Source organism: Arvicanthis niloticus, chromosome 6 (genome assembly GCF_011762505.2).
Source record: "Arvicanthis niloticus isolate mArvNil1 chromosome 6, mArvNil1.pat.X, whole genome shotgun sequence".
In the NCBI taxonomy this organism is placed as follows: Eukaryota; Metazoa; Chordata; class Mammalia; order Rodentia; family Muridae; genus Arvicanthis; species Arvicanthis niloticus.
In genome coordinates this window covers 10278497-10300674 of record NC_047663.1, presented here as the reverse complement: position 1 = coordinate 10300674, position 22178 = coordinate 10278497, and positions in this window count along the sequence as shown.

Here is a 22178-nt window from a genome sequence, read left to right as displayed (position 1 = left end):
CATGGTGTTCCATATACAACAACTCCAACCCAGCTATTAGGGATAAACTGTTTTTATACCTGTAACTCTCTCCTCTTGTGCAATAAGCTTGAATCCATAAGTAATAAACTCAGTGGAAAAGTTGAACACGGACCACCATGTAATTTCCCCTTAATAAATACATGTTGAAGACCTACTAAGTGCAAGACTGAAGCATCCATTGATTCCTAATGAGACCCTTCCTTCCTCTGAATTAGCCACTATGGGTTCAATTCGTACAGTTGGCATAACAGAGAGGGATTGGGTGAGACATTTGCAGAGTTGATACTAAAACTGAGATTTGTGTGACCTTAAATGAGTGATTTATGTGGGTATCAGGGCTCATGAAGATAACCTTTGGGTAATCAGTGGTGGCACACTGCATCACTGCATCACTGGAGGAAAAACCATCATGATGTTTCTGTTTTTCTCTCTCTGCAGAAGAACTACTCAATGTTTTCTAAACAATTTGCCCACCAAAACCTCTCCAAGTGATCAGCAAATCAATCTTTTGTTCTTTCAGAAGTGCTTGCCTCTTTGATGTTTCTTGATACATGACTTAGCAATGAATAATGGTTAACAGAAATAGAAAAGAAAATTGCTGCTTCATAACAACCATAATCAAAATGTCAGCATATATAATGTCAGCATATATATATATTGTTCACATATATTTCTTTCTTTTCTTGATACATATCTCTTTTTTAAATATATATGTGTCTGTGTGTGTATGTATATATGAATGTTTTGCCCAAATGCCTGTGCACTCTATGCCCACAGTGCCCACAGAAGCCAAAAGAGGGTGCCTGATCCTCTAGGACTGGAATTACAGAAGTTGATAGCCGCCATGTGGGTGTGGGGATCTGAACTTGGGTCCTCTTGAAAAGCAGCCAGTGCTCTTAACCTCTGATCCATCTCTTCAGCCCTATACAGATTTTCAGAAGAAACCAGCATGCTATATTCATGTTTTCTTCAATGTACATAGTTTAATTCTTGATTTGCTTCTTCCTCTCCAAATTAAAAAAAAAAAAAAAAAGATGAAGCCAGAAGATTAACCCATGCCTTTGCTTGGACCTCTATAGGAAGGAGAGATTTGCTTAACGAGTTGCCAGACTTTGGTGGTTAAAGAACAAACAATATATTAAGGCCTAACCCTAGGTATAGAAGATAGAACTTGATAGATTGAAAGACCTTGCTTGGAGAGGAGGGGTGTTTTTCTTTGAGAATGTGACCATTGATAGGTGGCACATTCCCCCGTTGAGGACACCACGCCCATGAAGGTATGGAAAAGCACTAATTATTCAGTTGATTAAAATAGAATAAATAAATAAATAAATAAATAAATAAATGAAAAGAACCTGAAGTTGAGAGGGAGATGTGTTGGGTAGGTGGTCCCAGGAGAGGTTTAGTAGGAAGAACTCATGTGTAGGCATGTAATCATGATACTCTGTACACATGTATAAAAATTTCCATGAATAAATAAGATTATTTTTAAGACCTCCCATTATTACCTGTGCCATGAATTAATTTCTCAGTATTTAAGCCTGAATTTCTTCATTTATTAAATGAATGCGGTCATAATACCTAAGTGAAGAAGTTGGGGAAAATGGTAATAAGGACATCCACAGAAGGCTTTAGTCCAGTACCTGCCCAAGGAATAGACTTCTAACAATCTCCTATGCCATCGTCATGACCCCAAAATACAAAGCTCTACCTGTCAATATCCTGGGTACTAAGCAACCCAGGAAGAGACTCACCCATCTCACATCAGACATATCATGATGGACACAGAACAGTTAAGTCAACACAGACTGGGATGCTGTTTGGGGATGCTACCTTTCAGTGTATGGAAATTGCCTTTAGAAGAACAGGGTGGGAAAAATGGAGAAATGGCTCAGCAGTTAAGAATACTGCATGCTCTTCTAGAAGACCCGGGTTCAATTTCCACCACTCACATGGCAACTCACAACCCCAAAGCCAGATTATCTGATGCCACCTTATTCTGGACTCCAGAGGGACTACACACAGTTGTATATAGATATATATCCATGCAAAACAGCCATACGCCTAGAATTAAAACAAAACAACACAAAACAAAATAATTAAAAAACCCAGTAATCTCATTTTCAAAGTGTTTAAGTTTTCTACGTTGTGCTAGTAAAGTATGTCTGTTTTTCTTTGTCAAACCTTGCACTCTAGATATTTTAAATAATTAAAGAAGTTGGTTTTGTTAATGCATCATGTCTTGTTTTATTTATTTTTTTACTGTAAACCCCCTTCTAGGGCAAACTCCTGCCAGACAGATATTTGCCATTCCCTTATTGTTTTAAAGCGTCTGCCCCAGACACATAAGCGTTGATGGAATGCAATGGAAAAATCAATGTTTTAAATCTCGAATGGGGTAATAAACTGTAGCCAGAAGCTAATTGTCCTGAAACCTGAGCTTTTATTAACATGTTACTACCGGAGTGGGACCACTCGGCACTACTTTGGTGGGGTTGTTGTGTAATTGGGAGTAGATTACATGGCAGACATATATATATTTAAAGATGTCAAATCAGACATCTCTGCCTATGACTGTAGCCTTCAGCCCAATTCTCTGAGCAATCGATGCGTTTAATCCATTAAAATACTGATGGGGAATATCAATTCATATAATGTTTAAAGGCTCACTGTGGACCTTTTTTCTGCCAGTTTTCTTCTACCGAAGAAGTCCTGAAGTGTTGCCATTCCTGTCAAAAGAAAGCAATCATTAATAAAAACACAGCAAGGCCAGAAGTGAGCGGGAAGCAAGGCCATGATGATATATAAGGACTTCACTTTTCCTTAATTGGATACTGAGCTGCATGTGCAAGAGAAGTAGATGGCCCAGCAGTATCCTAACAAAGCTTTGTAAGGAACACAAAGGAGACTATACCCACTGCCTCTGCTTATTGAATGGTTAGCTGATCTAAGACACGATATTTTTTTGTCTTTGTTTTTAGGCGCTACATTTTTCAGACATTTCGGTGTCCATAAGAACAAGGAGTTGTAGTATTCTAGCCAAAGCCTGTGCACCCTTGGAGGCCAGAGAAATGGCCACACTCATGTGTCAAAGTCTTAAGTAAATTAGGTTAAGCCCAGAGGAGAGCAGACTCATGTCCAGGGGTACATGATACAACTATAGGGAGACCACATCGCAGGAGCCATAATCTCTGGGTCTGCTCATTTATTGCCCCCCCTTTTAACTTGTTTTTCTCTTCTTTTCATTTTTCTTTGGAGACCACCTGCCTTTAAGGAACTTGCTCTCCACAGACATTTGCAACATGCTGAGATTTGGATATTAGAACAGAGATTTATCAGGCTGGTAAAAGGCTCAGTAGACAAAGGGGGCTTGCTGCCAAGCCTGAGAACCCGAGTTTAATATCTGAGACATACATACTGAGAGAGAACTGATTTCTGAAAGTTGTCTTTTATCCTCCACATGTATGCTGTGATTGGGATCACACACACACACACACACACACACACACACACACACACACACACACACAAACGAGTATAAAATGAAAATTATATTCAATATTCTGAGGCTGTTTAAAATAGTTTCTCCAACAGGCTAGATTTTTTTTCTTAACTTTTCAACAAAACTCATAATAAAAAAATTTCTAAGGTAAGAAAATCTTGGCATTGAGTGCATTGCTTCCTGTTAGCTTGGGTTCATAGCCTTTACCCTTATATATGAAGATGCTCAGGATTGTAATTGATGTCCATGATCTCAGGCTAATCCCTCCCATGATCTTGTGAGGTCCTTGTTATTATGGATGTCATTACCAATTTATAGCTTAAGCCCCAAATGGATTAAACACTTTGCCCAGTTACCTTATCACTGATATGTCTAAGAAATAGAGCCATAATCCTACAGGTTCCAAGCCCAGGAATATTTCACTGAAGGATTAGAAATGGGTTTAGACTCATAGTGTTTTAAGCCGCAAATCAACTTGCATAGGCATCCTTTAATCCAAACCTTTTAGGGAGATTCTTCAATGGGCCCTGAAAAGGTTTGATTTGTGAATGTCTCTTGGCCTACAAATAATCTTTTGGCTCTAAATTACTTGAAAGTATTCATAGTAAGTGGGCTGGAGAGATGGCTCACTGGTTCAAAGAGCTTACAAGTTTTCTATCAGTCTTTGGTTTACTTCCCAGAACCCGTACTGAGTGACTCACAGTCACATGTACTTCTGGCACCCTATTTTGGCATCCTCATATACCCAAACACACATGTATAAACACACATACATACATACAAATAAAAATACATCTTAATAATATATATGCAGTATGATGCTTTCCTAAAGAGCATTCTTTCTTAATGTTAAGTAAGTATTCTCCATCACAAGGAAAACTTGGTGAGGATTCTAAATATATTTTTGATATTTCTTCTGAAAATATCTAAATTATACCATAGTATGTGTTGGATACTATGCAAGACAGTAGACATAAGGGGCAAAAACAGAAGACAATATACCAAATTTTCTTTTTTTAATTTACAGTCTAAGCTTGGAGAAATGTAAATGCAGTTCTCAGTGTGATGCAATTCTGCAGATGCTAACAGCCAGGAGTAGGATTAGAGATCACTGGGGTGTTGCTTTAAATAGTGTTTGGGAACCATAAGCTTGAAGACATAATGAGTCAGAGGGACTTCTCAGGAGTCAATTATAGTACTCTGGTTAGGAGATAACAATGGCTTGAACCAAGTGAGAAATAGCTTAGATACTGAAGTATGCCAACATATTTAAGACTTAACAATTACTCTCTTAGTTTTATATTACTGTGCAGAAATGCCTGAAAGAAACACATTAGGAAAGAAAGATTTATTTTGGCTTACTGTATCAAAGTAAGGGGTCATATGGGAAATATAAAAGAAAGACAAACTCTTTACAAACAAAACTCAAAATAACTACATTTAAAAATGAGCAAATAGCATGGTAGACATTATCCAAAACAGCATAGAGGTTTCACAGAGATATGAAAACTACAACGTCCCTAAGGTCTAGAATCCCGCTATAGCATAGCAATATAATGGGAAGGAAAATCAATGTGAGGGAACAGATGTTCACTTTTGTACTAACTACAAAACAGTATTCATAGAACCCAAAGACACACATGCAGGTGAAGTCTCCACCAAGAGAAAGATAGATTTTTAAAAGGTAGATAAACAACAGAACATCATTTTATTTATTTATTCATTAATTTATTATTAATTTATTCATTAATTTATTTATAGGGTTGAAGACCTATCGTCTCATAGCCAACCCTGGCTATTTACTTAGAGAGAAAAGATCTGAGTGGATGGTTTTCAGCTGACATTCATTCTAAAGCCAAGAAAAAAAGCCAGGTTCAAAACTAAGTACTTTAGTTAGGACAGATGACAGAGGTTCTGGTTAGTCAACAGAATGATGGACTGGGTATTAGGACTATCTTGTACCTCAATGGTACAATTAGGAATAACTATGCTCTAATTGCTTATTTGTTCATTTTACATGTAGATTGCTGCACCCCTCCCATCCTTCACTTCACATATTTCCTCCCCCTTCCCCTTCTCTTCTAAGAGTATGGGCCCCCTCCTGGGTATTCCCCCCCAACCTTAGCACATAGAGCCTCCATAGAATTAGGTGTGTCCTCTCCCACTGAGGTCAGACAAGGCAGCCCACTTAGGAAAACTGATTCCACAGACAGGCAACAGCTTTATGGACAGCCCCAACTCCAGTTGTTGGAGGACCCACATGAAGACTGAGCTGCACATCTGCTACATATATGCCAAGGGCGTCAGTTCAGCCCATGTATGCTATTTGGTTGGTGCCTCAGAATCTGAGAGCCCCCAAGGGTCCAGATTAGTTGACTCTGTTGGTCTTCCTGTGGAATCCCTAATCCCTTTTGGGAACCTCAATCCTTCCCCCCAACTCTTCCATAAGATTCCATGAGCTCAGTCCAATGGTTGAGTGTGGGTGTCTGCATTTGTTTTAATCAGCTACTGGTTGAAGGCTCTCAGAGGACAGTTATGCTAGGCTCCGGTCTACAAGTATAACAGAGTCTCATTAATAGTGCCAGGAATTGGTGCTTGCCCATGGGATGGATCTCAAGTTGGGCCAGTTATTGTTTGGCCATTCCCTCATGCTCTGCTCCATCTTTGTCCCTGAATTTCTTTTAGACGGGGCAAATTTTGCTTCAAAAGTTTTGTGGGTGGTTTGATGTGATTACACTTAATACCAACCAGAATAGCTAAGATCAAAAGAACTATTGAAAATAGTTCTATCCAAAGACCCATCTATAACACTCCTGGACATATACCCAAAAGGTGCTTCACCATACCATAAGAACACATGCTCCACTCTGTTCTTAGCAGCCTTATTTGTAATAGCCAGAAACTGGAAGCAACCCAGATGTCCTTCAATGGAAGAATGGATGCAGAAATGTGGTGCAAGTACACAATGGAATGGTATTCGGCTATTAAAAACAAGGACATCATGAAATTTAGAGGCAAACGGATAGAACTAGAAAATATCATCCTGAGTGACTTAACCTATACTCAAAAATGGAGATGCGTGGTCAGTACTCACTTATAAGTGGATATTAGCCATAAAGTACAGAAAACCCCGGATACACTCCACTAACCCAAAGAAGCTAAACAGAAAGGAAGGCCTAAATGAGAATTCTTGAATCTCACTCAGAAGGAAAAACAAAATAGTCACAGGAGGTAGATGAAGGGAGAAAACTGGGTGGGAGAGGGGATGTGGAGGGGAATGAAGGCAAGTTCAAGATTAGGTGTGGGGAGAGATAACAGAGATAGCCAGATGGTCAGGAGAGTGAATGGAAATCTGCAGCTGGCAGGGGTTGGGTGAAGGGGGGGGTAGGGAATCTCTAGGATGTAGAAAGACCTAAGTTAGGGAGGCTCCCAGGAGTTAATGTGGGTGACCTTAGCTGAGACCCATAGCAGAGGAGATATGGAACCTGAAGAGGTCATCTTCTGTAGTCAAGCAGGACCTCCAGTGGAGCAGTAAGGACACTATGGAACATTATTCATCCTTAAGTGAGAAGGAAGTCCTGTCATTTGTGATGATGTCATTGAATGCCAGTTACCATATGTTAGAAGAATTATGTCAAGTGCACAGAAACAAATATTAAAGGAAGTCACTTCTATGCAAAATCCCACTCTTATAGAAACAGAAGGTGAAACAGTGGTTATTAAGTTCTGACAGTTAGCAACATGAAAGGCACTGGAAAAGTCTGAGAAGATACTCCTCGAAGAATGTAAACTTTCAGTTGGACGGGAGTAATAGGTTCAACAGAGCAAATGAATAAGGTGATTGCTGTGGTTGGAAGCAGCTTTGTGTATAGCATTAAGAGAATAGATTTGCAAGTGTTCTCATCACAAAAAGGAGTCAAGTAAACCCCAAGGGATTGTTGACACTTTCCATCCCAGCACTTCAGAAGCCTAGAAGGAGGAGTGCTGTAAGTTCAATGCCAGCCAGGGCAACCTAGTCAGCTCCAGGTCAGTTTCGTGTGCAGAGTAAGCCCCTGTCTCAAAAACTAAACTGAGAAAAGTCATGAGCTGTGTGAGATCAGGTATATGTGATGCTTCGCAGACCTAGTCTGCTGCTCATCTATGCAGCAAAGCTTCATGGTTTATGCCATGGTATATGATATTGCTTAGTCAGTGAAAAGATAAATTAATGTTTAAAAGAATGGTGATGAGTTAGTCACTTAACTCCTATAGATATAAACGTGCTCGATCTTCTTTTTAAAAAATTGGTTATTTTAATTTATTTACATTTCAAATGTTGTCCCCCTTCCCAGTTTCCCCTTTGCAAATTCCCCATCCTATCCCCTGTGCCGTTTGCCTCTTGAGGGTGCTCCACCACCCACCCACCCACTACTGCCTTACTGCTCTAGCATCCCCCTTCTCTGGGGCAAGAAGCATCCACAGGACCAAGGGCCTCCCCTCCCATTGGTGCCAGATAAAGCAATGCTTTGCTCTATACATACCTGTAAACAGGGGTCCCTCCATGTGTACTCTTTTGTTGATGGTTTAGTCCCTGGGAGCTCTGAGGGGTCTGATTAGTTGATATTGTTCTTCCTATGGGTTTGCAATCCCCTTGATCTCCTTCAGTCCTTCCCCTAACTTTTCCATTAGGGTCCCTGGGCTCAGTCCGATGGTTGGCTGTGAGTATGTGCATCTCTCAGGTACTGGTAGAGCCTTCTTTTTAAAATGCATTTATTTTTATTTTATGTGTATTTTCTTCTAGCTGTATATACATGTATCACATGCATGCTGGGTGCTAGAAGAGATCAGAAGAGAGATTTCCTGAGGCTGGAGTGACAGACAGCTGTGAGCTGCCATGTGGGTATAGGAAACTGAGCCTGGGTCCTCTGCAGGAACAGTATAAAGTCTTCACTGCTAAGCTATCTCTACAGTCCCAACATGTTTTATTTTATAAAATGTATAGCACGGTTAACTTGTTTTTGTAACATTTAAAGTAATATAAACATGCTTTCAGAATAAAACATTGGATAGAATATGAATTTGTACATAGAAGTACATAGATATTATATTTAAACTATCTATATTTGAATAATACATGTTTACCTGTGTATCCTTCACACTTGCATATGTGTATGTGTTTGTGCATGTGTGTATAAGTATGTATATGTGTGTGTATACATCTGAAGGTACAGGTATGGGTATATATCATTGATTTTATTTCATATATATGTAAATAAATATTATATATTGTATCTTGTGTGTTGCATATTATATATTGTATATTGTATATTATATATTATATACATATCCTGTACCTGTGTCTTTGTATGTGCATTTGTATATTCTAACACACATATCCATGTGTATCAGGACATATCCATACACACATGCATATTTGTAGATATTCAAGTCCATGTTTATATGACTAAATACATTTTATATTTCTTATTTGAAAATAAGTCGTGAGCTTTCTTCTGTCTACCATCAGTGATATTCTCTCCATCGATGATGTCTGTTGTATGACCCAATGACAACTCTTAATATCAAGTTATTAATAGCAATACTGAAATGTAACTACATCCCTTTTCAAATGTAATTGCTAGTATTAATGGACTTCCATTTAATAATGTTATGTAGCTAAGTAACAAGCATTGGAATGAAGTGCAGGGAGTGAGACAGAACAATTAGAAACTGGTTGGGCTTGGAAGACTTTTTCTTGGATCTAGCTCATGGTAATTTTAATCACGAAGATTGTCTACTATGTATCATGCCTGAGGTGCATGAAGAATAGATTCAGGAATTAATTTCACTCAATTACTTAATCCCAAATGTGAGTGATTTTACATTATGAAATTATTAATCACTCTCTTAAGAGAGCCAACAATAAAAAATAAATCGTAGGGTCTTGAGAGTCTTTCAGCCTAAAAGTGGTCTGTTTACTTTTTCTTTGATCATGGAAATCCATGGGCAGCCATAAAATTTTTACTGGGGCTATAATCATTTAAAACTTTCAGGGTGTCTCTAAAACACTTTATATGAACCTCAAGTATCTTATGTTGATATTATTTCTAGTTTTCTACTTACAATGAAAATAAGGATTGTGAGTCCTATTCATCATTTCCATATGAACAAACAGTAGAAAAAAAATGGTGTGTTGACTCACTGAGAAAACATCCAGCTGGGGTTGATTAACCACACGTAACCACTCAGCTTTATGATGATGCTCGAATATAGATAAGGTACAATCACTAGGACCTCCCAGAGGACAGGTCAGGCAAGGCCTTTGAATCACAAGTAAAGGGGTATTCCCTGACTGTTCTACAGTCTATGACAAATCACCCCTGCTCAAGCCATCAGTTCTCTTCATATCTGAGCACATAAAAACATAGATTTAGTTTAATACCACTATCTAGGATTCAGTAATGACATCTCTTCTCAATTCTGAGATGCTGGGGACACCACCAATGTTGCAGATTTAATTTGATTTGATTTGATAAGCCCCTATTTAATAAGTTCCTACACACACACACGCACGCGCACGCGCACGTGCACACACACACACACCACATACACTTTATTCTTAAGTAAGGCTTGTTCTATGTACCTACATATCAATCTATTTCCTCTTAAAACAGTACATGTAGCAGAATTTTCTCTGTCCAATCACTTTAAATATAACAAGAAGCCTGTGATTGGATGGGAACAGGGAGGTGGAGCAAAGAGTTTCAGAGATGGGAATGGAGCAGAAGGGGAAGGAGGAGGAAAATGGAGGATGAACAGGACAATTCAGATTCTGTGTGGCTTTAAATAGTCACAGGTAGCTATAATATAATATAGGGACAGAATAATTGGGATAACTTGCCTAATATAGGTGGGCAGCTTGTATGATTATCATTTGGCTCTAAAATTATCGTGTGGGCATTTTGGTATTTTTTTTTTTGGATATTTTATTTATTTTTGTGAATTGACAATTTATTGATATATAAATCTGACTGATTAATTATTAGCTTCAAGAGTTTCGATTTACTGGGTTAAGGGAATTTGTGACTGCTGACCACAGGGGGTGGGTGGCTGAGAAGGAATTAGCTGCTCTGAGACAAGCAAACCAGAGCTAGGAAGATTGTGATCTCTCACTGATGGGGCTAGCCTGGAGGCAGAGGCAGTGAGATTACCACCAGGGCAGAGAGTAGCTGGGTGTAGCATGGAAACTTACTACTCTTTTTAATATTATCTGCAACAAATACCTTCAAAACAGTGAGTAATAAAACATTCCCTGTCTTAAGTATCAACCCTATACCTCTGGAAGAACTCAGAGGGTGAAGGTTCTTGCTTCATAAGCCTGGCAACAATGATTTGATTCTCGAAATCCATTGGGAAGGAGAAAGTTTAGTCCTCAAAATATTTCCTTTGAACCCCCCTCCACCTGAGAGTTTTAAAGGAGAGTTTCTGGGTTTATTCAAAGGCTTTTCATGGTATATATATATATATATATATATATATATATATATATATATATATACTCACTAGTTCAATACAACAACATTGTCACTTCCTTGTGTGTGTATTCTTTATCAGAGAAGGGAAGTAATTAATGTCGGCCAGTAATGTCTCCCTTTATTGATTTCAAAGTTTCATAATCTTTTCTGTAGTTGTTTATCTCTATGGAAACAGCACATATGACCTCTCCAGACCTCTTGCTTTTTGGCTACTATATTTCACTGTAGCCTGAATTCTATTAAGTAGAGAACCTGTGCCTATCAAGCCCACTGCTTTCCATCTCCACTGCTCAGATTGAGGCTAGGAGCTTGACTGACATATAGAAGAGTACTTCTTTGTCCTCACATCAACCCAGATCCACCTCCCACTCTTCTCTGCCTTGCTGTGGCCTGAGGGTACAATACAGTGTTCTGAGTCTCTTGCCAGATAGATTCTCTGTGATTTCAGTCAAAGAAATGCAATGTGAAGATGATGATTAGAGACGGGGACGGGGGAAGAGCCACTGCTCTTTCTTCCCCACTTCAATGGTTTCAGACCTTCATTTTTTAACAATAGTATTGGTCCACAAATCAGCCAGGTAACCCCCTCTTCTTGGGTTGCAACTCTGCTCTGATAAAAGGAATCCCTCCTCCCATCCCTTCCACTCTGGGGATGCCATAGCTTCCTGTTGCTCCTCGTATCTCCCCTTGTAACTCTGCCCACATATCATTAAGAAGACCCTTCATTAAAACCTTTTCATTTGTACCATCTGCAGTAAGTTCTCTTTGTTGGCCAGGACTTCTGACTGATAAAGACTCAATAAAGACTTGCTGAAAGACTGTTGAATGCACAGAAATTCTTGGCATCCTTTGAAAAGTTGACTGATGATGTCTGGCAGCCAACCGCCGAGGAGCAGTGAATACTGAGTAGGTGACTGAAAGGCCTGACCAATGCTGACTGTGTACACGTAATGCAATGGCTACTGGTTGGCAAGTAACACATTTACTACCCAAGCAAGTGACTTTTCTCCATTACGTCAGTCAATGTATCTAGATTTCTCTCTGCAGGCTGAATATCATTGTGCTGATAAAATATGATGTTTGATACAGGGCACTGTGCTTGCAGGTTGAGGTATTGGAAAAGAGGAAGCAATTAAAGTCATTGTTGAAGTACAACTTGCTACTGACTAATTTGTTTAAGCTTTTCTGAACTCACTCCTCTAGAAAATTACAGAGACTCCATCGTGAAGTTTGTGGCCTAAAAGATCCCAGTTGCAAAAATACACTTACTACTGTGCACAGCATAGAGTTTGATTAATGTTCATCTCCCCCTTTAGCTCTTCTATCTCTGTCTCTCTGTCATCTCTTTCTGTCTCTCTTCTTTCTGTGTCTCTGTCTTTCTGTCTCTGTCTCTTTGTCTCTCCCTTTCTCTTTGTGTGTGTGTGTGTGTATGTATGTATGTATGTATGTATGTATGTATGCATGTGTGTGTGTGTGTTCTCTGCATGTGTGTGTACATGCCCCTAGAAGGCAGATATCAATGCTGGGTATCTTCCTTAATTGTTCTACAACTTACTTTCGATACAGGTTCTCCCATTGAACTTGGAGCTCATTGACCAGGCTATGCTGGCCAACCACAAGCTTCCTGGATTCTTCCTCTTTCTTTAACCCCATCATTGGTCTCATAGGTGTGTACCACCAACCTCTGCTTTTAAGTTCATATGGATGATCTAAACTCAAGCCCTTAGTCTGGCAAAGCAGATACTTTATTGAGCTGTCTCTGCATCTCCGTCTTACTTATTCCTTTCTTCACCAAGTCCCCTGTGAGCACTAAATTTAAATTTAGTTTCATGAAATAATATGCTAATTACTGATTATGAGGTAATAAATAATGGAGGCACCATACACGGTGATTAGAGAAATAAAGGATGCTGTAGCATGGAAAACATTTCAAGTAAAAAGCTGGGACTGAAGACCACTCATTTTCTTCTGAGTTTCTTATCAACTGCTACAAATAAATTGGGATCTGAGAGAAACTTTTAAATCCCTTGATGGCATCTTCAGTATTATTCCAGGTCAGAAAAAGAGGAATCATTTATTCCCTTGTGGATGAACATCAAGACATTGAGCTACAGGAGGAGGCTATAAGAAAAGTACAGTGTGTCTTGGAGATGCTGAATGGTGGCTTTCCCAACCTAAGACTCGCCCAAAAGGGTCCACCACACACCATACAATGAGCTCTCTCTATTTGGTTGCTTGGCATGTTAAGCAATATTCCACAAACATTAAAGTGGCATACCACTGGGTCAAAATTGAGTCCCTTTCAAGAATATCGAACAAGGGAAACTTGGCAGCCTTTCTTTGCCATAGGGGGAAAGTGAGGGGCCTTCTTGGGAGATTATTGGTGCGAAATCCTTATTTATAGCTTCTTAAATTTACCTCTCTGTGCATGTTAAGGCATGTAAATATATTTCCACTCGAGCCTACACCTTTCCCTCTGTCATTTTTTTTTTTTAAATTTTAGCTTCAGTGTTTATCAAGCAAAGATTATTTGGTAGAGGAGGTAGGGAGGGAGGGGGTTATTCATTTTCCCTGTTAGAGAATTCTCCACACTACAGGATAGAGTAACAGACCTGTTTGCTTCAAAAAAGAAGCTGATTAGGAACATACAAAACCCTCAGGTCCCCACCCCACCCCCATTGTGTGCACTGCCTGGATTTTCCATGCTCTTGGGAACTTCTTGTGCTGAAGTGTGACCACCCAACAAATTATAAAACCATGGTCATTGCTAAGGATAACTGTGAAAGGGGGCTGCTGTGACTGTACAGACAAATCTAGCTCTCAGATCTGAAGAAAAAAAAAAAAGGGCCAGGAATAGGGCTTGGGGGGATGGATGGTTCAATGGTTCAATGGATAAAGTGCTTACCACCAAACCAATGAGGACCCAGTTCAATAAGTTAGCTGTGCTGACAAGGACTCTTTATCACAGCTCTGGTAAAGAAAAGAGGATCCCAGGGCTACCTGCCAGTTAGCTTAGACTACTTGATGAGTGTCCAAAGGGTCAGAGAGGCTCTCTAAAAAATACTAAGTGTGGATAACTTGGAGGAATGATACCTGAGGCTATGCTATGAAGTTTATATCCTTACATTCACATTTGCATGCACTCAAGCACACAGACACATACACACACAGTATGGGGGAATGCACCAGAGAAATACTGAATCACAACAAAATACAAAGAGTAAACAAGTGTCTTTTGACTCGGTCTTGGAGAATTGTTTGTCTTGCCAACCCAATTTGTTGTCTAAGATGCCTACATCTGTTTAACATTAAACAGTCATCAACATGGTATTACTTCCCGACACTGACCTTCAACCTCACTGAGAATTAAAGCCCACATCAAGCCATTGGCATCTTGCTGGACAAAAATCCCACCCTCAAAACCCATCGAGATAAGTGCTCAGGCCTCACCTTAGCACACCTTTAATCCCAGCACTTGGGAGGCAGAGGCACATGGATTTTTGAGTTTGAGGCCAGCCTGGTCTACAGAGTGAGTTCCAGGACACCCAGGGCTACACAGAAAAACCCTGTCAAAAAAAAAAAAAAAAAAAAAAACAAAAACAAAAACAAAAAACACTGCCCAGTAGAGTTTCAGTTTCCAATGCTATGACAAAAGGGTCTGAAATGCTCTGATCCAAAGCAGCAAAGATGAGGACAAGGGTTGATCTTAGCTTCTAGGTCACAGTCATTATTGAGAGGAGTCCAGATAGGAATTCATTCAAGAATGTGAAGCAGAAACCATGGAGGAATGCTGCTTGCTGGTTTTCTAGCTGCCTCATGTTTAGCTAGCTTCCTTACATAACCCAGGGCCATCTACCTAGGGAATGGTGCTGCCCACAATGAAGAGGACTCTTCTATGGGGAGAAATAATACTCATAATTGCACAATCAGGACTCTACTACCCCATTCTATGTTAAGGACCACTGTGAGCTTGAATGCCACAGCAGTAGAAGCCAATATCTGGATGCTCTTGGTTCATACACTTAGACCATTCTGGAAAAAATTATAAGGTGCCTTCATGCTATTATCAAGTGACCTCACAAATCCAGCAGCAGTGAAGCAGAAACCATAGTTAACTTTTCTTTTCTCCTTAGACTTTTCCCTAGGCACTAACCAGCATACTAATTCCATCTTTCTTGACTATCTCACTCAACAGTTATGTAACATCCGCAAGCCATAAACTCACTCTGGCGGTACTTTAAAAGACAGATATGTTAACACAGGAACCTGACCAATGGGCTTCAGAAATGGACGGCTTGAATGTAAGCCTCTCTTTTCAGATTCTGACTCCTATAATCTGATGTGGTGGTATACCTGACCCAGATCAAAGCAATCCAATTCTCTCCTAGATAAGTTCCAAGACGGGAGTTACCACAGCTGGGAATAGAAATGGGAGTCTTGCCTGACAAGATGTTTTAAATTTTACATGTACTCAAGGAAAAAAAACAGAAATTCTAGAAAACTGAAAAAGCAATGATTAGAGCACACCTGTAAGCGACACAGAGTAGAGAACTTGTGTGAGTAGAGATTCTAAGAGAATATTTTTTTTTTGTTCACAGCATCCTAATACTAACTACTAGGTCTTTTTATAAGCTCTGTTGTTATTACTCTTGGGTCAACCAATCCCATTCTATCTTTCTCTACTTAGCTTTCAGTTAAGGTGAAGCAAATTTTCTTTTTAGTAACTAGAAACTGAAAGACTCTTGGTTAAAACAATTGCATCTGACTCTTAGGGAGACTGGTGGCCTTCACTCTCTTAGTTTTCAATGCACCCCACATAGTACTTGGCATATGGGAGATCTTCAACACTTTGGGTATAAGAAACAAATAGCAACATGGGTAAACTTTGGTGGAAGCCCCAGAAATCACACATCCTCTTGAAACTCTGAAGTATGCAGCAATAAAAAGCTGAATAGTGTTCGTCCCTAAGCAGGCTGAAAAGCTCTCGCCTGATGCTTGTTTTAGTCAGTAATTGCTCACCCATTTAATCCATTTGAGAAATAGCCTTAACCACTACACAAATTATTGGTGTGTGTTTCTCTAGTATATGTAGTAAGGTATTAATGCACCTTGAAACATTTAGGCCTCTTTATCGCTCTCAGATGTTCAAAGTGGCTCACAAAGGGGAGGGAGGGAGTAAAGTTCAGAATGGATAAACCAGAGAATTGTGCTCTCAATCATGGGTAAATCTAACACCTCATCCGCTCAAGGGGAGGGGCTGAGTGCTGTGGGCTGATGTTTCCAGGGATGTGCATTAAGGAAAGACTAAATTTAGCAAAAGCCAACATCCCTCTTGTAATGTTTTATGATTGTTATAGTATCTGGTAACTTCTGTTTCCCTCTGGCTGTGATGTGAGAGGCTCTCCCCCAACTCCCTCCTACCCCCCACGACAGCAATCTTCAGCTGTAAAACAGTGAGACCGTCAGCCAGCAATAATTTGCAATCCAAACAGACTTGAAGCTCCCTGACATTTATTGAAACCTCAGACCCCGTGTGCACTGGTTTCAGTTTTCCTTGGTTGCTCTGTTTTTACAGACAGACAAGTGCTTAGGTTTAGGTTTAATAATGAGGAGAAATTTCTTCTTGGCCTCCTCTTGCTTGTGTTGGCTGCACCAGACCTTGCAACAGACGGGTGGTTGGAGTTAATTATGCTAACTGGTGAGAACATTATTTGACCCCACTGGTTCAGCCCCAGAGGCCGGGTGCCTCCTCAACAGACATAGGCAGATGGAATGCTTCAAGGGCTGGGCAGAGGGCAGGAGGCAGGGAGAGAAAGCTCTCTGCTCAGAAGGATCCCTGCTCCCTTTGCAAGTGAGTTCAGGACGAAGGGCTCTTTGATACATAGAAGCAAAGAAGTGGAAGGTAGGAAGGATTGTAAAAACACCTTCTAGCACAAGGAGTGACACTCTCAGGAGGAAGTATCATTTTGAAGACTGCAATGCCATCACCTTTTTCGAGGAAAGAAAAATGGGAAGGCTTCACCACAAATCTGGCCTGACAAGCCAAGAAGTAGATTCTTGTTCCATGTGTTCTTGAGAGATGCTGACGAGAGCCATAGTGTAGTTATATTAAAGACTGTTGGTGGCTGCAATGGATGATACTCATGCCCTGCCTATTTTGTCAAGATTGTTACTTTAATTATGATCATGACAATGATAACAGCACACCCAGTACCTTAGTGCCCTAGTAATAAATTGTTATTCAGGATCCTCAGTGAGAAATTTGGTCAATGCGTCCTAATGGAAATTCATGTATACATATTATGTTGGGCACACTTAACAGAGCTTTGGCTATTAAATTATACTTCATTCTAAAGAATAACTTTTCAAGAAAGAGACCATATTAAGCTGTTGAGTTAATTTTGGCATGGTATCTTCTCTAGAAACTTGTTGATGAATATCCAGCAGTGCAGATCCAGATTATTGAGAAAGGCTTTGAAATGCTTAGCCACTAACGCATTACATCATCTGCCTGACAACAGAGACTCTATAGAAGCCCTGTGCAGCTCCATTCATTACAAACCTAGGACAATTGCTTCAAGTTGTGTTGTCAGTTGCTATTGCTGGCCTGTGACAGTTTATAAAAACCTACCAAGATAATAAGGGAAAGAAGAAATGCATAGTATTCCAAGCAAGTTGCCCTACTTACTTGTATCAGACTAGTGCCCTGACTATTCTCCATCTCTCTACTCCGTGTGTGTGTGTGTGTGTGTGTGTGTGTGTGTGTATGGTGTGTGTGCTATTCTTGTTTATATACATTCAAAAAGGCAGATGTTTATCTACTATACTCCAGCTTGCTTTCTGAGACAGTATATCTTACTGAACTTAAAGCTCACTCTATTGGCACAACTGAAAGATGAGCTAGCCCCATAAATCCTGCTGCCTCTCTACATGGGCACACTGATATGCCCTACTTCTTTTTTTTTTTTTGACAGGGGTGCTGGTATCCAAACATAGGTTCTAATGCATTTGCAGCAAGCACGTTATCCACTAAGCCATTTCCCAGTCTCTCTCCATCTTTATCTTTTAGACCTCTTTGATTTCTGCAATGTGGCAATTATCATTCTCCCCTTTCTGTATGGTACTGAAAACAATAATAAGAGATTCAATATTATAAGCCAACATGAGAAAAAATCTCTTATTCTATACAAGTTGAAAACAAACAGTCAAGTATTAGGCTTTCTATAGGATGTAAATCTTGATGGTATTTCTTTATAAGCAGCATAATTCATTCCATTCAATGATTATGTTCCACTTCCAATCCTACTCAGCCAGCATCCACTTGCTTGTAAGGGCACCTTGTGAGTAAGGAGTAAGACTGCTTAGTCATAATAACTCATCTCATCCTCTATGTAAATGATACAATGTGTGTGTGTGTGTTGTGAATCAGGGATAGCCATTATAGGGGCAGCATATGACTGTAAGCTTAGGAGCCATATCTTGAATAACATAGGACATAGAAATTACCCTTGCTACCCAAACCTCATAAAGGATTAGCACAACCTATAAAAGAAATTTGTTGTGAAAAATGTTTATACAAAACAAGGGTAAGCTTCGTATTTTCCCCCAGTAAAAGATAATTAAATAGGACTACGTCATTGTAAAGCTGAGAGCCAATGAGGTTAGAGAGATTAAATGTTGTTCTTATCAATCATGTGTACATAAGGAGCACACAGAGATACAAACTATACTTAACAGAAGAGTTAACATATTGTTAATGGACATTTATTGGAATGACTGCTTTCATAATTAAATGATGACAGTTGTATCACATAATTTCTTGCAGCAGAGTGTGAGAGAATTCCATGGGCAGCTCAGAACTGAACAGATAAGACACAGAATTAGGCAGAAAGACAGGATCAAAACTAAATCAAAGACCTGATAGTCTAAACACAAATATCCGTGCATCATTAGAGACATACCCAAAGTTTCCTCAGAACCCACCACAAAATATAAATATTCAAATGATTTAATTTGTTGTTGTGGTTGATTCTCCAAACACTGGGGGTGGGGGAAATATTGATGGGAACTGATTCTTAGTTGAGGACTAGCATGTTGCATAAAGAAAGGGTTTCAACTCACTTGGAAAGCTTGGGTACGACTGAAGCCTTTGGAGTAAGGCTGAGCACTGGACTGATAGCAGGGGAATATGGGAGGCACACAAAAATCCTAGCAACGTGTCCTGTGGTCAACAAGGATCTGCAGACTTTCAAAGGACTGTTGAAATGGAGTGTGGTATAGGTAAATCATAAGGATGGGACTGGAGTCTGAGAGGCTTAGCCAGTGAAAACATATTTGTGGAACATTTAGAGGAGTCTAAACTATGGTCAAAGTAGAAATGGAAGAAAGAAAGAAAGAAAGAAAGAAAGAAAGAAAGAAAGAAAGAAAGAAAGAGAGAGAAAGAGAGAGAGAGAAAGAAAGAAAGAAAGCAAAGAAAGGAAACAAAGAAACAAAGAAAGGAAGAAGAAGAAGAAGAAGGAGGAGGAGGAAGAGGAGGAGGATGGAAGGAAGGAAAGAAGATACTTGGCTACTGAAGATCCATGGCAGAATGAAAATTTTTGAAAGCCTGCTGTAATTCTTTGGCTTCTGACTTGAATCTCAGGTATTGACAAGATGTATCAATTACATTAAAATATAAAAATGAAGGAAAGATATTAGGAAGAGAGATACATTACCTATCTATCTATCTATCTATCTATCTATCTATCTATCTATCTATCACCTATCATCTATCAACTATCAATCATCTATCCATCCATCTCACAAAATATAAGAAACTTAATTTAAATAACATCTCACTCCCACATTTGGACTTTATATACATTGAAACATCTTTAGAGACAGATTAATCAAATGGCAGACAATAATTCTAATATACATGTACTGCCAAAGTGCTATTTCACATGGCTATAACCACTTAAAGACACTGTTAAGGAGTGTGTTTTACTATATACTTGACATTATTATTGTACCTTTCAACATTTAGTAATTTATAGCTAAAATAATGTTCATATTTACATTGAATGTGCTTGGTTGAATATCTAAACATTCCATGATACTTAGTATCAAGTTCAGTTGTGGAGACAGGGTCTCACTATGTAGTGCTAGTTGGTTTAGAACTTACTATATAAACCAGGCTGGCTTCAATCTTATAGAGACCCTACTGTCTCTGCCACAGGAATTGTGGAATTCAAAGTATATGCTACTCCACCTGGCTTAAATGTATTTTTAAAGTCTTTTGTATATTTGCTTAATATAACCTATGTGTCTGTTATTTGTATCTTATAAAATACTTTACTCTTGAGCTTTCTTATTTTCTCTAGACTTTTAAGATATTGTTCAGTTGAATAATTTACATATGCAAATGTATCAGTTTATTCTTTGTGAAGTTCAGAAACTCATAAAAACACTCTAATACACTGAGTTTGAAGTTTATAGGAACACCAAATATCGGGGGTCCATCATTTTTCTAATGATTATCAGACCCAGATTCTATCAGAATCCAGGGTATGAGGTTCTTTCTGTGGTACCCAAAGAGAAGCATTTGGGGAATATTACATAGGTGTGATGTATGCCCATGCGGGCAAGAGTCTATTTTTAAACCCATAGAGGCAGGCTGTTTTCAATGAATTTTGTTCTTTCTTACTTTTTTTTTTTTTTACATAGTTTTTATTTTCACTTATGTGCATTTGCGAGTATATTCCACATGTGTGGGGTGTGACCTCAGAGACCAAAGGAGTGGCACCAAGGATTCCCTGGAGCTGGAGTTATAGGTGGTTGTGAGCCCTTCGGCATGGGTTCTAGACAATGAGCCCAGCTAGAGCCTCTGGAAGAGCGGCAAGCCCCCTTACACCCTCAAGTCACTCCCAAGCCTTGCTTTGTAAGAGCCTTTTTCTCCTTTTACAGAAATGACTATTTGTGAAATGATACCTTCAAAAACAATTTATAATCAAGGAAGATTTATATTTTAAAACATGTATCATAATCCTTCCTTTTACTCAACATATAGCTGAGAGATATATGCCCAAGGGTCCCATGGATGATAATAGATATTCTTAAAAATCAACAACATGGGCAAAACACCCCACAGATTCAAGGGATCATTCTCTGCCAGAGTTGCTGTTCTCCAGTCTTATTTATGTTTAAGCAAATGGGTGTTATCGCCTTCAAAGGTCTGTTGAAATGTCAACTTTCTTATCTTTACCAAGGTAAGAGTTACTGAAGACACAGACTTCAACCAGAGAGTTTTAATGAGATTCAAATGAGGGCTGCAGACTTCAACCTGAAAGGGAAGATATTAGAATTTTTAGAAGCAAAATATGCTGAAAGATTTATGGTTGCGTTTACATGCAAAAGCCTTCAGACTGCGTGCCCAAGCATGACCAAAGAGTGGGTAATAACAGATCTTATTAATCAATGTTTATTTAATTTAACATTATCCCATCGCGGGTGTTTTTCCTGCTGAAGAAAACTCATTTTGATAGGTCGTTTAAATAATGTCTGAACACACAAGAAATATGTCCATAATAAGAAAAAACTGTGAATGAAAATTTATAAAGACAAACAAATGCCCACTCCCCAGCCCCCTTCAAAACCCTTAGTTTTTGGTTTTCTATATTCATTCACCTAGAAGTAGGAAAAATTCTCATACCTGCATGCTTATGACAAGCTAGAAAGGTCAATCACTTCAGCAAGAAGTGACTCTTTTATTCTCCTTTGTCTGAGTTTAGTTATACCCTGAGAAGTTTGCCATGACAAAATATTTTCTTCTTTTTTTAATATGTAATTAATTTTAAACGTACATGTTTGAATTGGAAGTAGAAGCAGGCTCTAGGTAGAGGTGCTCAGAACATGCTATACTGACTGACATTAATGATTTCTCATAGAAATAAAATAAATGAATATCCAGCTGACCATAAAATGACGTTGGAAAGACACACTACATAGTGTTTATCTTCATTTAGTGTTTTGATCAGATGACTTGTATCTTACTTAATAAGGGGATTCTGTGACCAGACATGCATTCATATGTTTGTGTGTGTGTGTGTGTGTGTGTGTGTGTGTGTGTGTGTGTGTGTATGCATACATACATACATAGACAT